The sequence below is a fragment of the Phalangium opilio genome, unplaced genomic scaffold (genome assembly GCF_054372755.1).
Source record: "Phalangium opilio isolate 3A_F unplaced genomic scaffold, DU_Popi_V2 ptg000070l_1, whole genome shotgun sequence".
NCBI classification, from domain to species: Eukaryota; Metazoa; Arthropoda; class Arachnida; order Opiliones; family Phalangiidae; genus Phalangium; species Phalangium opilio.
In genome coordinates this window covers 13,118,558-13,134,068 of record NW_028324182.1, presented here as the reverse complement: position 1 = coordinate 13,134,068, position 15,511 = coordinate 13,118,558, and the positions used below count along the sequence as shown (strand labels likewise).

Sequence of the window (15,511 nt, the reverse complement as noted above, 5' to 3'; positions counted from 1 at the left end):
GAAAATTACTACTGAAAAAACCTCAAATGGTACCGTTATTCCTACGACCATATCACCAACTCTCTCAAACGTTACCGTCCCACCGCTAACAATTCCGACTACGATCTCTAACGCTGCTGTTTTCTCTACGTCCGTTTCTCCAACGCTCACAAGAGATAACGCCAGCACAACCAATGTCCCTCATTACATTAACACTACGAATTCTCTGTCTACGATCTCAAGCATAATTGCTATCAGTTCGACCCTGACTTCTACTACCTCTACGACCACTACCTCAACGTCGTCGTCAACTGCTCCTGGTACCGCGTCCTATTCTCAAGCTGCCGCTGGCAGTAACACACTTACGTCCCAGTCGCGTAACCAAGACAGTGCTCATACCAATCGTACCCCTTTGGGTAAAAGGACTGTGTTTAACTTTTCCGCGAACACTTCGCATCTTCAGTCATGGCTTGCTAGAGCTGTGACGTTTAGAGCGAACCACCCGAATACCTCTCTTAATGATTACCTCTCTGCCATTGCGGCGACAATTCCACCGGACCAAATAACTGACTCTTCCCGTGTCTCTGGATCAATTCAGGTCTATTTTAAAAACTCCGGTTGGGCACGTCAACTCATTGCTTCTGGTCTCGACTTCAGAGGTACCCGCATTGACGTCCTTCCAGTTTCTATTGCCCCCAAACGTATCATTATCTCCAATGTACCGCCATTCTTCCCAGACCCTGAACTTCGTCAGGCCATGTCTGAGTTTGGCAAAGTTCAAGGTCGTATTGAACGGTTGCCGGCCTCTGTTGACCCCACTCTCTTTGGAACTATTCATAGTTTTCGACGCGCCGTCACCCTTCAATTCGCGACGGACTCGGACTTTGAAGACCTACCTGATTCTATTGAATGTATTTATGGCATGAAGCGCTACAAATTCTACTTAAATAATCCCCTGAAATGCCATTTGTGCAAGGAAATCGGGCATCAACAGCATACTTGCCCTACCTTTACAATGCCACTTCCAGGCCAGGGTGAAGGCCAGGGTGATGTGGAAACTCGCGATAACATTGTCGATGCCGTGGCTTCTACGTCAATGGACGTTGACACTAACCTTACTCATGCTGATGTTCAAACTGATCGCTTGGCAGATCTTGCCACGAAAGCTTCCTCGCTTGAGACCCCTGACGGTTTGGCTGAAACGGTGGTCTCTGATCACCCTGACAAGAGTCTGGCTGAGAATAATACGGCCTTTCAAACTGTGACCCCCCGTCGTAAAAGAAAGAAGTCGCGTCAAGCTTCTACCACACCGCCTGCTCCTGACAAAAGCTCTATGCCGCCACCTTCCCTCGTGCCCCAGAAAATTACTCGGCGCTCGGCTGATAAATTTTATTATGACGGGTCTTCAAATACCTGGACTGACACTGAAGGTCAGCTGACGCCCCTCGTTGACCTAGACACTCTAAACAATTTCATGCTTAAGGCCTTAGCCGGCACTGCGCTGGACAAACGGCGCCTAATAGAAAGCTTCATTAAAAATGGCGAGGAAGCTTCCACCCTTGCCAGACAAGTGACTATTTTGGCCTTTACTGACCCTACGATCTCGTCGATTTCCGATACGCGTGCAAGACATCGCGCGCGGCAACGTTACGTGTACGTTTCTAAGGAAATTCGTCGACTTTACTCCACGGTCTCGTCGGATCAATCCGGAACTGATAATTATGACTCGCAAGTCTAACCTTATGGTTTTTTATTTTTATTATTGTTTAATGTCTTTTTTTTTCACATTATACCCAGTTATGTTAAGTGTTTTAACTGTAAATGTTAGGGGCATGGGCACTGAAATTAATTGCGTAAGGGCTTTGAACTTTATTGCAAAACAGCGTCCGGCTGTAGTTTGTATTCAAGAAACTAACGTCTCCCCCGCTTTTGCGCGTACTTTCATTTGGACTAGGTCCCAGTATAAATTTTTTCACGCTCACTCGGCTCAAACTCAAGGTTCGGGGGTAGCTGTCGGTGTTTCGCGAGAATTAGCCTCTAAGGTTGTTTTTCATGACCTCTTTGCGAGTAACTGCGTTTACGTACGCTTACTTGAGCAGCACGTAAACTCGCCAGATACTAACACGCACATCTTCTCTGTTCACGTACCACCGACGGATAACTCCTCTGCTGCAGAGCTGTTTAATTTTATCGCGCGTATCCTAGATCAAGCCGGGGACTCAGATAAAGTTATTCTTGCCGGAGATTTTAATTGCACTCTCGACCCTTCACTCGATCGCCAAGACTGCGCCGAACGCCGTACCCCCGTTTGCGCTGCACTTCGCGACCTGGTCGACAGGTTTGACCTCAAAGACGTTTTTAGATCAGTTAACCCTCATCTTTTAGCATTTACCTGGCGTTCCCTCAACCATGGCAAACTTTTGGCTGCCCGTTTAGATCGCATTTATGTCTCGGATAACACCCGTTTACGCTACGCCCGGCATATTAAAACGCACTTCTCTGATCATGATGGTGTTTTCTGCGATTTCTTCCCGGAATCTCCGACGCCTCGTCGGCCGCCTTACTGGCGTTTTAACACCTTACTTCTAGATGACCCTCGTTTTATTTCGGAAATGCAGGCTCACCTCACCACCTTCATTTCCCAGAAACCGAACAATATTTCAGCTGGTGATTGGTGGATTAATCACCTAAAACCGCTTATAAAGTCCTTCAGCGTCAGTTACTGGCATGCACTTAAGAGCAAGGAGAATGCGCGCGTTTCCACCCTTGAACGCCTACTCTCTACTTGCCCAGCTAACTCCCTTCTTCACGCAACCTACTCTGAAGAACTCAGAGAGCTTCAACTTGTTGAAGCTCGCCAGTGCCTCAAACGAGCGCGTTCTGAACATTTTACGTCCATTGACACTCCATCTAAGCTCTTCTTCAATTTAGAACAGAAGGCTTTCTCCTCGAACTTGATTCACGGACTCTACGGACCCGGTCGCGTGCTATGCACTGATCCGACCGAGGTTCGAAACCTTGCGACAACTTTCTACGAAAACCTATACTCAGCTGACTCCAATCTAAACATCTCTCCTTCCCCACTGTTTGACGGCTTACCAACCCTCACCAGTGACCAGGCTCAAATTTTTGAGGCAGATTTTACTTCGCCTGAGCTTTTCACAGCTGCTAAATCTTTGTCTCGAGGGAAGGCTCCTGGACTCGATGGTCTCCCAGTTGAGTTCTATCTCACCTTCTGGAACATCCTAGGTCCTCATATGCTTAATGCCTTTAAGGACTTTTTACAACACCCCAATTCTTTAAGACGTTTCACAGAATCTGTCGTCAGTTTAATCCCTAAGCACGGTGATCTGCTTGATTTGAAAAACTGGAGGCCTGTCTCGTTAACTAATGCCGATTATAAGATTTACTCTAAGATACTTGCGCTTAGAGTGAATCAGGTCATCGGCTCTTTGGTTGGTGCTGGCCAAACCTACTCCATACCGGAACGGTCCATTTTCCAAACACTCGGTACACTCAGAGACATTATTTATCTTGCAAACCGCCAGAATGAGGCCTTAGCTGTCATCAATATTGATTTTGAGAAAGCTTTTGATAGGGTTGACCATAACTACCTTTTTCGTCTCCTCGGTTGTCTAGGTTTTCCGCTTATGTTCGTCCAACAGATTGAGGCCCTTTACTCCAACGCGTTCTTTAGGGTTCGGATAAATAACTCGCTCTCCTCACCGATCTCTTTTAGTCGCGGTATAAGGCAAGGCTGTCCCTTGTCAGGACTCCTTTTCTCCCTCGCGATTGAGCCGCTCCTCTTGAACATACAACGAACCCTCACCAAAAACGCCTCTATATCACATATGAGGCTTTCATACACGTCATATGCTGACGACCTCAATGTTTTCATACGGTCTGTGGACGATTTCCAGCTTCTGCGTCAGGCCTTAGAACTCTACTGTCGGGTCTCTGGGGCTTCTGTAAACTTCACCAAGTCTTTTGGCCTTTGGTGTGGTTCGTGGAAAACCCGTGTAGACACACCCTTAAACATTCCTTGGCGTTATGACGGCGGAAAGTTCCTCGGAGTTTTCCTCGGCAATGACCCAGATTATGAACAAAACAACTGGCCCGATCTCCTAACACGTCTTCAACGCACACTTGGACGTTGGTATAGACTGAGACACTTGTGCTCCATTTATGGTCGTGTCTTGATCATAAATCAACTCGCGTCCTCGGTGTTATGGCATAGACTCAAAGTACTTGACCCGCCTCCTGATTTTCTCACTACGGTGCAACAACGTCTCATTCATTTCCTTTGGGATGGAATTCATTGGGTACCTTTGAAGACACTCACTCTCGACAAAAGGTGCGGCGGAATGGGCTTAGTCGACGTTGCGACAAAGGTTTGCGCTTTTCGTCTTGTCCAAGCGGCTGACCTCCTTCGTGGGGATCCTGTCTTGGCACCTTACTGTAACACCGCCTTCGCGGTTCTTCGGAGCCATTTCCCTGATCTCCGCGATCTTAAGATATATTTCGAAAACCCACACCTCTCGTTTTCTTCGATTCCATTCCATGGTTCGTGTCTGAAAGCGTGGTTTTCTTCCCCAATTCAACTGTCGCTAGACTTATGCGACCGCGTGACAGTATTTTCCATCAATATTTTCGATAACCGCTTTGTCCAGGAGAAGGATGGTGAGCCGCTTTTTGGTTCACTTCACTCCCGTCTTAAAACTGCTGGTATACGAACCATTGGTGACCTTATTAATCACCGTACTCTACGCTGGCACACCTTAGAGTCTGCCATTGTAGTAGACCGCCCTTCGCGTTTTCAGCTCAAAACTTTTGACCTGATTAAAACTTCAGTAATCTCCACCTTCCCCACCATTTTTGACAATTACGGAGTTATTCACGGACATATTTTCGGGGGATCCACAACACCGTCGTACTCCCTCCATGCCAATCTCTTCTTTGGAAACTGCAGTGTAGATCTGACGGATTTTTCGGTGACTAGATCTATTTATCGATTTCTAGTGCACTTTAATGTCATTCCACCAACACCAGTCACCCCTTCATGCTTGCTTGAGGATTTACTTCTTCGCAGGCATGCAGATCTTTGGCGCCCGTCCCGTTTCTCACTTTTCTCCACACGGATGGAAAACGGTCTTCAATGGAGGCTCCTGCATGGTAGTCTTCCCTGCCCCACGCGTCTCGTCCATCTTCACAATGACTACGTCACTCCATTTTGCCCCTTTTGTCCTGCGCTAGGTACACTTGGCCACATTTATCTTACTTGCCCTGTTTTTGAATCGGTGAGTTTACATATCCTCCGCTGGATCTCGTTAGCTCGGGCTCACCAGCATGACATTGCCGACACCTGGCTTTTGGCTCGCGGTCGAGGTCATGACGTGTGCAACCTGGCTTTCCTTATCTTACGACGAATTTTTTATGAACTGTATAGTCAAATCCCGCGCCTCGGGTTTGAGCCTAATGATTTTGACTCCCTCGTGAATAACTTAACCCGTAAACATCATAAAATTATTATTGGCCGAATTAGTGCATTGCAATCACGGTCATCTGACCCTGAAAATTTCCTCCGTAATCATGGCTTGACGCCACTTTTTAAACTTCCAGTGCCTTTGCCCTCTTGACCTTCTTAATTTAACTGTACCAAAGAATCTCCACCGCGTTTATATTATTATTATTATGTTTATTTATTACCCCACCACAACACACTGAAAGTATTCTTTGTATCCGATGTTTAATTTGTATTTAGTGCTCAACTTTTTCGTGTAATCTGACAGAATAAAAGATCGTTTTGTAAAAACAAAAAACTCTCTCTCTCTCTCTCTCTCTCTCTCTCTCTCTCTTTGTATCCCATGTTTAATTTGTATTTAGTGTTTAACTTTCTCGTGTAATCTGAACTTTCTCGTGTAATCTGTCAGAATAAAACATTGTTTTGTAAAAACTAACTCTCTCTCTCTCTCTTTCTCTCTCTCTCTCTCTCTCTCTCTCTCACTCACTCACTCATTCGATGGGAAATTATTAATAAAGTACAAGGCTATTCCGATTTCTAAGTTTTTTCACGCGGTACTAGGCCTAATTTCTCACGTATTCGCCAGTTACTCAATATAACCGAAATATTCTGGTTCCTTCAAAAAACAAAAGAAGCTCGAAGAACTAGAGATGCCTCTTCGGAGGTAACTTCTCCGGGAAGTTTCCCACCAGGGGCTTTTAGACTTCCCTGGTAAAGGCACGCGGGTCCCATTTCCCGCCATTCATTCTTTTCGCGCTCCAACTCAACTACTGTTCTTTCTTTTTTTCTTCTTCTGGCGCTCCGTTATCGGGGTAACTTACTTCTCCGTAGTCTCTTAGTGGATAGAGTTCATTTCCAAGATGTAATTTATGCTCCCTTAGAATGACCTTATTCTTTATTACGAGCTAGGAGTATAAGTAACAGAGAAGAAATGACCTTTGTTAAAGGTCGAAACAACGAGCTTTTAGAATTGAGATCGAAATACCTTTACTGTACTCCCTGCCTTCGACATTAGTTTCACGTACCAAGATACCATGGCTTGGTATTTAATGGTTCAAATAAATCGAGAGTCTATTCACTTCAACCCTTTCACTTTTATGTAGTTTTTTTTTTAAAGAGAAAGTTTAAAGGACTCTCTTCGTCTCGACTCGAGTTGGGGATTTTCATTTCCTCTTCGGAATTATTCACAATTGCCCGAATTCGCAGAGAAAAAACAAGACACTTGGCATTCGGGGTCTAGTGCCTCTTTTCGAACTTTAGTTATTAGTTTTTGAAAGTTGTAAGGGCCTAGGGACGTATAAGATTAAAATATTTATATAGGTTGGGTCATTCTTTATTGAAATGTGTTTAAAAGTTGGCCTAGCCTCTTCTTTATCGCTTCGCTAGGCAGTTAGGCTTAGGTTTTAAGGCTTAAATAATGTTAAGGCAATTTCTAACTTTTCGATCTTCTCACTTATTTACAGGCGCCCCTGGAATTTCCGGGTACCCTTTCCTGCCTAGCAGTTTCGATCTTCCGTTCATCCAATGAAAGAAAATAGAAGGAAAGATATGCCTCATCGCCTATTATTAGTTGGACCAAGTTTCTTCGTAATTTTCCTAGATGGCGCTACACATCCATTTTCGCCTAATAGCGTTTTTTTGGCCCGAGAATCTCCCGCCTTTTGGCCTCTCAGCTCCCTTTCGTTTCCCTTCCCCCTCTTCCCGGAGTCTCGGGCCACGAGGCAACGACAGAACGCGGGCAGAAGCTCGTCTCTCTTCAGTTTCAGTCGAAGCACGGATCTCGACGCCAGCGGAAGTCGAAAAGTTCCGTGGTAATTCGCGGCTGTTAATTTAAAACCCTCGGAACTATTTACGCGTTGAAAATTTAAGTTTTCGAGAGAATTGGAGTCTCAGTGTCTTGGCAAAGGTTATTTTTGACAAAAATACGCTTGAAAACGAAGATAAAATAGTACATTCGTTGTTACGCTTCTTTCCCGCCCTCTTGACGTTAAAGAATTTGGCGATTTACCATCTAGAAGTTAGGGTTAGGGCATACGTACCCCGAACACGTTACGATTGAACGATTTAAAGCGCCGAAACCGTATTTGCCACGGGTCGCGGAGTATATTTAATTGTTTTCTTATAAACCTACCAACGGCGTCTTAGTTTGTCTTCGAGAAAACGTCTTATTCTACCGAAGAAGCGACGACAGTTTGGCGGATTGGTTTCTTTTTTTTTTACGGTCGTATTACCGCGTCTCGAGTTCTTTTCTCGTGGACACTTGTCGCCAAGAATGTGTCGTTCGCGGGCTCCGAGCTCTTGTGGTTAAACGAAGCGAGCCCGCTGCTTCGGAGAGCTAGAAGTTTTTTTTTATACTGTGGAAGAAAGGAAGAAAATCGAAGGATTACGTACCGTTGACCGGCGATTAACATCGAGAGAGAGAGAGAGAGAGAGAGAAAAAACCACGTCCAGTTGAGAAGCCGCGTCTGCCAACCAAGGAAATAAGAAGCCTGGAATTAACTGGGTAAGCTGAAATACTCCTTTTCTTTCCATCCATCGCCTTAGTTCTTACTCGAGGCTCTTTATAGTGTCTTACCCTCCTTCAAACCCCTAACCCTTTCTTTTTTTGTACTCGTGGTGCTGCTGTGTTACTCCCATAAGCCGCTTATAACGTTAAATACTAATTTGAAACGTAGCGATCTGGGTTTGGCAGTTAGCCTTGATTGTTCGGTTGGAATGGAACGTAGCATAATACAGTGGATGTCAAATAGAATAGGCTTAATTGAGGATTATAATCCTGTAATTTGTGAAGTACTCACTGCAAGGTAATGTTTTGCCCCGTAAACAAATTAATTTATACTTGGACTAATTAAGGGCCTGGCCTATCTTCGATGACCTTGAACCCTAGGCTACATTTTTAGAATACTTTTCTAAAAGAATAGTAAATAGAAGGCTGATAATTTCAAAACTATCTCTATTTTCGACGAAAATTGATGTTGGTTTATACCCTAGCTAAAATGTGACTCGATATTTAAAGTTTACCCTGAGGTTTTGAAAAAGAAGGGTTATAAATACACGACCCCATAGTATCTGAACTTTCAGGCACGATCATTGGGCGTCGCGCGACTTTTATGGGTTTCCTATATTATTGGAAAAAGGCAAATTAGTCTTTTGATGGCGAAATTTTCCGCTAAATTCTTGTACTCGTAAATCACCCTTCTCAATCGATAAAATAAAGCCCCCCTCTTCCCGTCCAAACCTCTCATCCTTTTCGTTTTAAAAATATTGAGGGGGTAAAAGAGGGGGAGTGTAAACGGAGTTGGAGTTGCTGGGGTGTTTAAAACTTTATAATCGTTAATAATGCGCCTGAAAGTGACTTTACTTCCACTGCTCTAAATAGAAAAGCGCGCGCGCGCTGCATGCTGCGCGGGAAACTCTCTCCTTTCCCGCCAAAAATGACCTTGCCCTTTGTAGAAACAAAATTAGTTCATAGGGACAAACCAAACCGACACAAAATGTTTGTTAATTGAAAAGTATGTTTATAGAAAGTACTTTTTTTTTTGGTTAATTCATTGACAACGCACTTAAATTTATAAATAAAACAATTGAATTTATTCTGCCTGCCAGACGTAAGCTGATGTCACAATTTCAAATGACACAACGAGTGAGTTTTTGCGGATTAATTAAAAACAGAATAATATGGTAGTAAGTAGGATGTTAAATAACAGCCAGCCCTACAGAAAGACTGGGTTTAGTACTTTAGTTCGACCTCGCCACCCCATTGCACCATCCTCCTCCTTTTAATCGATTCCTCTGGAATAGATTGATCGTCATTTATTTCGATCAGATTCGTTCGGGTTTGGTTGGGTCTGTCCCTCCAGCCGACTAAAGACCTTTTCGACGAGAAATTCGAGCTATCTTTACCCTGCCATTGGATTGTGTTATATATAGTTATTATATAACCGTACGATACTTTCATAGAAATGGCCCATATAGAATCTACGAAATTTTGACCCCAGTGCATTCTAGAGTGGCGGCAGAACCATTTTATTTTTTTTAGGAGCATTTTTGATATCAGCCTCTGAACTAACTCCAGAGTACAGACTCGTACGGGTAAGGGTTACCCCGGGATTGTTTATACCCTTTTTGAAATGTTACGTTAGGTATACGAACGAAGTTAAGGGAATTCGGCTAGATTTATTGATAGGACCGATGATGTATTATGTAGAAAATTTTACCCGCCTCGTTGAGTTTTCGACCGAAATATATATATAGGGAAGTCAGAAATAATTTTTTTTATATAAAATTGAGGTCGAAATTTTGACAGCTTTCTTTGGCGTATTTAGAAAGAAAAGAAAAAAATACCGATACCAAAGTCAGAGTAAAAATTTTCGTGTTAATTAACCAACCCGCTTTGAGACGTTAACCCTGGGCATGAGAATTGGATAGTTATAAGAATTCCATGCCTTGTAATAGTATACAAAATTAGAATTATCTGCACGGGAAACTCTTGGAAAGTGTCCGAGCTCTCTGCATAAAACTAAACTAAACTAAGCTTTGTTTAAATTTTAATCCCACGTCTGACTTTAATGTAAAATTTATAAAATCATGGCATGTTGTTTTTCCCTTTTTTTTCTTTTTGTATATATATAAGTATGTAGGTTAAAACATTTTTGAACCTATCTATCCCGTCCCCTTTTACATCTATGACTTTTAGGCACGGAATTATTATCGATTTAGGGTTTTTTTCTTCACTCTTTCACTTGTCCAGTAGTTTGCAAGGTCCGTGTGTCCAAGCACACACAGAGCGGCCATGCACGTTTCGCTATAGATATTTCATATATGACACGTTTATTGGTTCAAGCCAGTTTTCATCAATTTTTAATCTTAAATATAGGTCCCGGTATATTTTACTGACTCGTATGGTTAAGTTATATTAATCATTGATAATATAGTACCTAGCCTATAAATGACGTAGTTACCGCTCTAGCCACGACCTCGCAGACTCTCCTACCGGAATCTAACGCTATCGATTCTAAGGCATTTACTACCGTTTCGAACGTCTTAGATTGAAAGGAAGTCGTTTTCGATATATATATACTTGCACTCAGTAAGGAGACCCTCTGAATGTTAATTTAAAATCATGGGTATTCATACGTTTTGGGATTCTTTCAAACAAAACTTATTACTTACTAGGGTTGGTATACTGGTAAATGCGAACGATTCTAAATGTGAACACTTTTTCTTTAAAATTGTGTAACTAATTTTTGGGCGGCTCAAATTCCTTTTAAAAGGGCTCAATTTGTAGATTGAATATCAAGGATTACGATATTGTAGGAATACGTGGAAGAAAGATACGGACCAATGTATACACACCAACTCGGACTAATCAACTTATGTTGATGCCAGTTTTAGGTGTTTGTTAATACAATACCATCGGGGAATAAGCTTTAGCAAGAGTTACAATAATCCCACGATAACAAACCATTAACCATTACCTACTCATAATATTATAACATAATTTAGTTATTTTCTTATTCCCGACTCACGTAAAATTTTATGAAATTAACTTCATGACAAATAATTAAAAATTCAGAACGTGTTTCTATAATTTTTTTATATTTGAAAATTTCGTATGTTTACCACTGAAAATTTCCACGTAAAGGTTAAAAGATACGTACAATTATTCATAATGAAACCAAAACCAGCTGATCATATTAATTAGATTTGTTCTGAACTTTTGAAACCAGGTCTCTCTCTGAACTAAATGAGATAATATAAGATTTTTTTTTCTTTTTTGGGGCTAAGGTTTCGCTATAATTTATCTCGGTACTGAAATTTTCTCAATATTGGGAGGTTACCGATTACCCACCTTATCCAAGTAGAATAATGAAGGTATTTTGTGTTCTTTATTTTCATTCTGGTTCTTTTAACGTCTCTTTTTTTCTTTCTTTCCCATCCCCTCATCGTTATCCCAATACACTGCGTTAGATTTATTAACTGTCAGGGGCTGTTATACATCAATTTGTTCAAATTCTTTTTTTTTTTTCATCTAAGTTTTCATTTCGTAACCACGCACAAAACAGTTCGTTGCCAAAAGAATTATATTCAAGATTAAGTATAGATCAAGAAAACTTATCAAAAAATGTTAGTGCCTTATCCAAAACATTCTGTCGAAAATGGATTTAAAATAAGTTGGAAAAGAAATTTTTTTTCTTGAAAGAGAAAGGTTTCCTTCGCCAAAAATATTTGCATAACAAATTTATACCGAGAAACGTTTCTCGTGATGTAGAAGTGAACTGAACAGCCATGGAAATTTCGAATGAGAGCCTGGTTGTGGTGTTACCTTTCGATTTTTACCTCTTTTTTTTTCATATTTCACCTGGGAATCGGGGGATCGGTACAGATGTACGTACATTTTGTTTCTATTTGGGTTGAAAATACGTCTTAAATCTTTCTTATATTTTAGTGTCTTTGTTGGTTAATTTGGAGATTCATACTCAAAGTTTATAAATCGTAGTCCTTGGTTAGCCTAGAGGTAATTAAGGATACTAACGTATTAATTTGGGCACAATTATTGAAAGTTACAATTAATTATATGGCTCAGAACTGTACTCTTTATCGAATGAGATGATAATTGGTAACTAAATATTGTTACTGTAGACCCCAGCATGTACTTTAACCCTTTAAACTCAAGTTGACCCTAAGGACACAGGATTTAATGGAAGACATTTTTTACAACCCCTTTATAACAAGGGCGACTCACCAGAGGGAGCACTACCCTTTAATTTATGGCAGTCTTATCAGTAACACCCTGTACAACGAGAGTGGAGGGTTGAATCTCGCTTTGTTTCACAGCCACTTTAATAACCTATCCTGCAGAGCTTAGGCGAAGTCGCTGTCAAAAACTAAACTTTGTTATACGCGTAATACGAAAAGCGAAGAATATGCGTTTTATTTTGTTGGGAAACTGAAGCGCGTATCCCCCCTTTCCTTCTTCTTCTTCCCAGCATCCTTTTCTGTTTTGGACAGATTTCCTTCCGCGTTATTGGCTTTATACTTATATATACTCTTTTCGCTTCTCCAAGTTTTATTCCTCCTTTTCGTTTTTCTTTTTTTTTTTTTTTTAAATCTGTCAGTCGGAAATTTTCGGAACTAGCTTTCTGGTTAAGGAAAGAGGGACAGACTGATGTTGGTTGGCCAAGAGGAGAGAGGGAGAAAGAGGGAAAACAACTGGAGTATGAGATTTTTGATAACAATGATGATAAAAAAAAATAACATAGCCGAGGAAATATCGTCTAGTGGCTTATAGAACTTATACAACTTTAAAAGGGGTAAAACAAAGTTTTGGAAGAACAGGAGTGGAAAAGAATGGGTCAATTTCTAATCCAATATACCTCCCTCCAGCTCTTGACGTTAAATTTTTATTAATATTTTATGTTATTTTTTTTATGTAGTAAAGTTTCGCATTGCAAAACCGTAGATTTTTCAACAAACGTACATGTTTTCATATGTTTATTTACAAAACCACGCAGTGCAAAAATTTGATCTTGCATAATACAGAATAAGTTTTCCATTTCCCTGCAGTCACTTTCCAGTTCGCCGTTTCAACTTCAAACTTGTACTAAGGTTGCAATCTTAATTAATTCCACTTTAGAAAAATGTTTAAAATTACGGATTTTTTTTTTTGTATAATAAGAGATATCCAAGATTTCTTTTTGATCATTTATAGATAAATTTCTTTATTTTTGTGAGGGGGGGGGGGGTTTGGAAAGAGCCAATTATCGCTTGGCGTAAAAGAACCGAAATTTCTACCAATTTACGAATTTTTTTTCCTCCAGAAGGAAAATTATACATGCACTTTTCCACTATATATAAAAAAATTTCCCTGAATTTCTTTTCTTATGTTCAGCTCCCGCTTTCGAATTAAAATTGATATGTACGTTATATCGCATTTGCGAGAAAAGTGGTTATTACGGAGCGAGCGGGGTTGGGTCTTGTCATTATCGAAGGAGATAGAAAATCTCCTTTTTTATGCCCTTTTTAAAGTCCATCTAAAGAAATAAGAGACCTAGAAAACTAGGAATTTCCCATAGGAATAGGTTGAATTTCGTAAGCATTTTTTTCTCGATGGACCGTGGAGTTTTATGCATCCACCAAATGTTTATTACTTTAAAGGGATACGCCAGGCTAGAATTTCTTTCCTTTTAAATCGAAATAGCGTTTAAAATAATTAATATATAAATCAATTGGAACCATGTTTCTATCTATAATATTAAAAAAGATACGAGTGCAATTAAGTTGAATGCGTAATGGAGAGACACTACGCGTTAGGCTTAAACGCAAAGCGCTCACTGGGAGTCCCCTATTGGATGCCTAGTACCACCTGACGGATTTATCCATCCAATAGGGGTACTCCCAGTGAGTGCTTCGCGGTTAAGCCTAACGCGTAGTGTCTCTCCATTATGGATTCAACTTAATTGCTTGTATCTTCTTTAATATTGTAGATAGAAACATGGTTCCAATTGCTATATTCATTATTTCATAACCTCTTTCGATTGAAAAGAAAAAAAATTCAGTGTCACTTTAATGTTTTTGACTTTAAAAGAAATGACAAGTTCTTCTATGAAATGAATTTCAATTTATTTTTAAAACCTTTATTTCGTTCGAGTTTTATTTCCCGTTGTTTGGAGCTTTTGATTGTTGGGTTTGGTCCGGCAAAGTCCTCGACTTTAATAATCACTGTCATTTAAAGTATAGGATATAAAAAACCATTGAAATAGAAAAATCTTTAATATTAGGTCCGCTGTACTCGCGAAAAAACATTTTGGACAGCGGTATTTTCTTCAAAATTTCGACTTGATTGAATTGCATAGGGGCTATATTATTACCCCAAATTGAACCAAATGTACGAATACAGCGTGGGAGGTTGTGTATTGTATAGGGTGGAAAAATGTAGTAATGAAGAAAATATTTAAATTTAGCCTCCAGGCAAAAGCGCCGGCCGTCGCCGCCACCGTGTAGGTATTATACCTTTCTCGAAATACACGTTTTGCCATTTACCTAGATTAGATTTAGTAATATAAAATGTATACATCGACCAAGGGGTACGACACTTTTTTGTATTTTTTTTTCCGCAGCGGTATGTTCAATATACTCCAATTAATTTTGTCAAGTATCCCAATCTCGTAGCGTACACGTGATTCATTGATTTTATTCCGAAAAATCTACCTCGGATGGACAGATAAATAGATAGATAATAACCCTTTTTTCGCCGTATCAAGAAGTGATATCTAGTTTATTAGGGAGAAGTTATAAATTCGCCACATTTCCAGCTTTATCTCCAGTCCAAACGTGTAGTAGGACCGGAGTTAATCCCCGCCTCTAAATTTCAACCAGCCAGCATCTCATTTGTTCTTGAAAACTCACGTCAGTGCGACGCGAATGACGAAAATTACGTTGTATTTTCCGACTGAGTAGAGGCAGCGAAATAGCCCGGCCTCCTTTTACTTCCCCTCTTGTATTTTGAAAGGGGGACTGGGACTATGGCGCGGCGAATACTTATAGGCATCTTATACCTTCTCCCTAATAAAATAGATATCACTTCTTAGTATTGCATTAAATATTTTCAAAACACCATCCAAGTAGCTCATAATCGCGTGTTCAAGTAGCTATATTCCGTAATAACTCTGTTCTGTCCCCATCGAAGTAAAAAATTTATTTTCATTTTTTAAAAAAAGTATTAGGACGACTTTGATATAAATTGCATTTCTCGCCTCAATAGAAACCTATCTCGAACGGGTACGGTGTAATACATCTATATCGTGAACGCGACGACGTTATAAATTTCATTTCAAACCAGGCCTCTTTTTATATATAAACCCCACCCCCCCCACTCTCTCACTCAGTATGTCGTATTATAGGTAACAAATTTTTCTAGGTGGAAAACTTCATAACCCGATTCCTCGTAAATCCCGTATCTTGTAAAAAAGATAACTCTTCCTTCTCCTCCTCCCTCCTCTTCTTCTTCTT

General features: G+C 40.6%; 1 protein-coding gene across 1 annotated transcript in view; it reads left to right on the top strand.

Annotated features, from left to right (window-relative positions):
- Positions 1-15,511, top strand: part of LOC149661754 (toll-like receptor Tollo) — a 182,084-nt gene that overhangs the window by 95,891 nt on the left and 70,682 nt on the right. Inside the window, exon 4 of the mRNA XM_089843680.1 lies at positions 6,964-8,003. The gene's annotated coding sequence lies outside the window, so the exon portion shown is untranslated. The remainder of the gene's footprint in view (positions 1-6,963; positions 8,004-15,511) is intronic.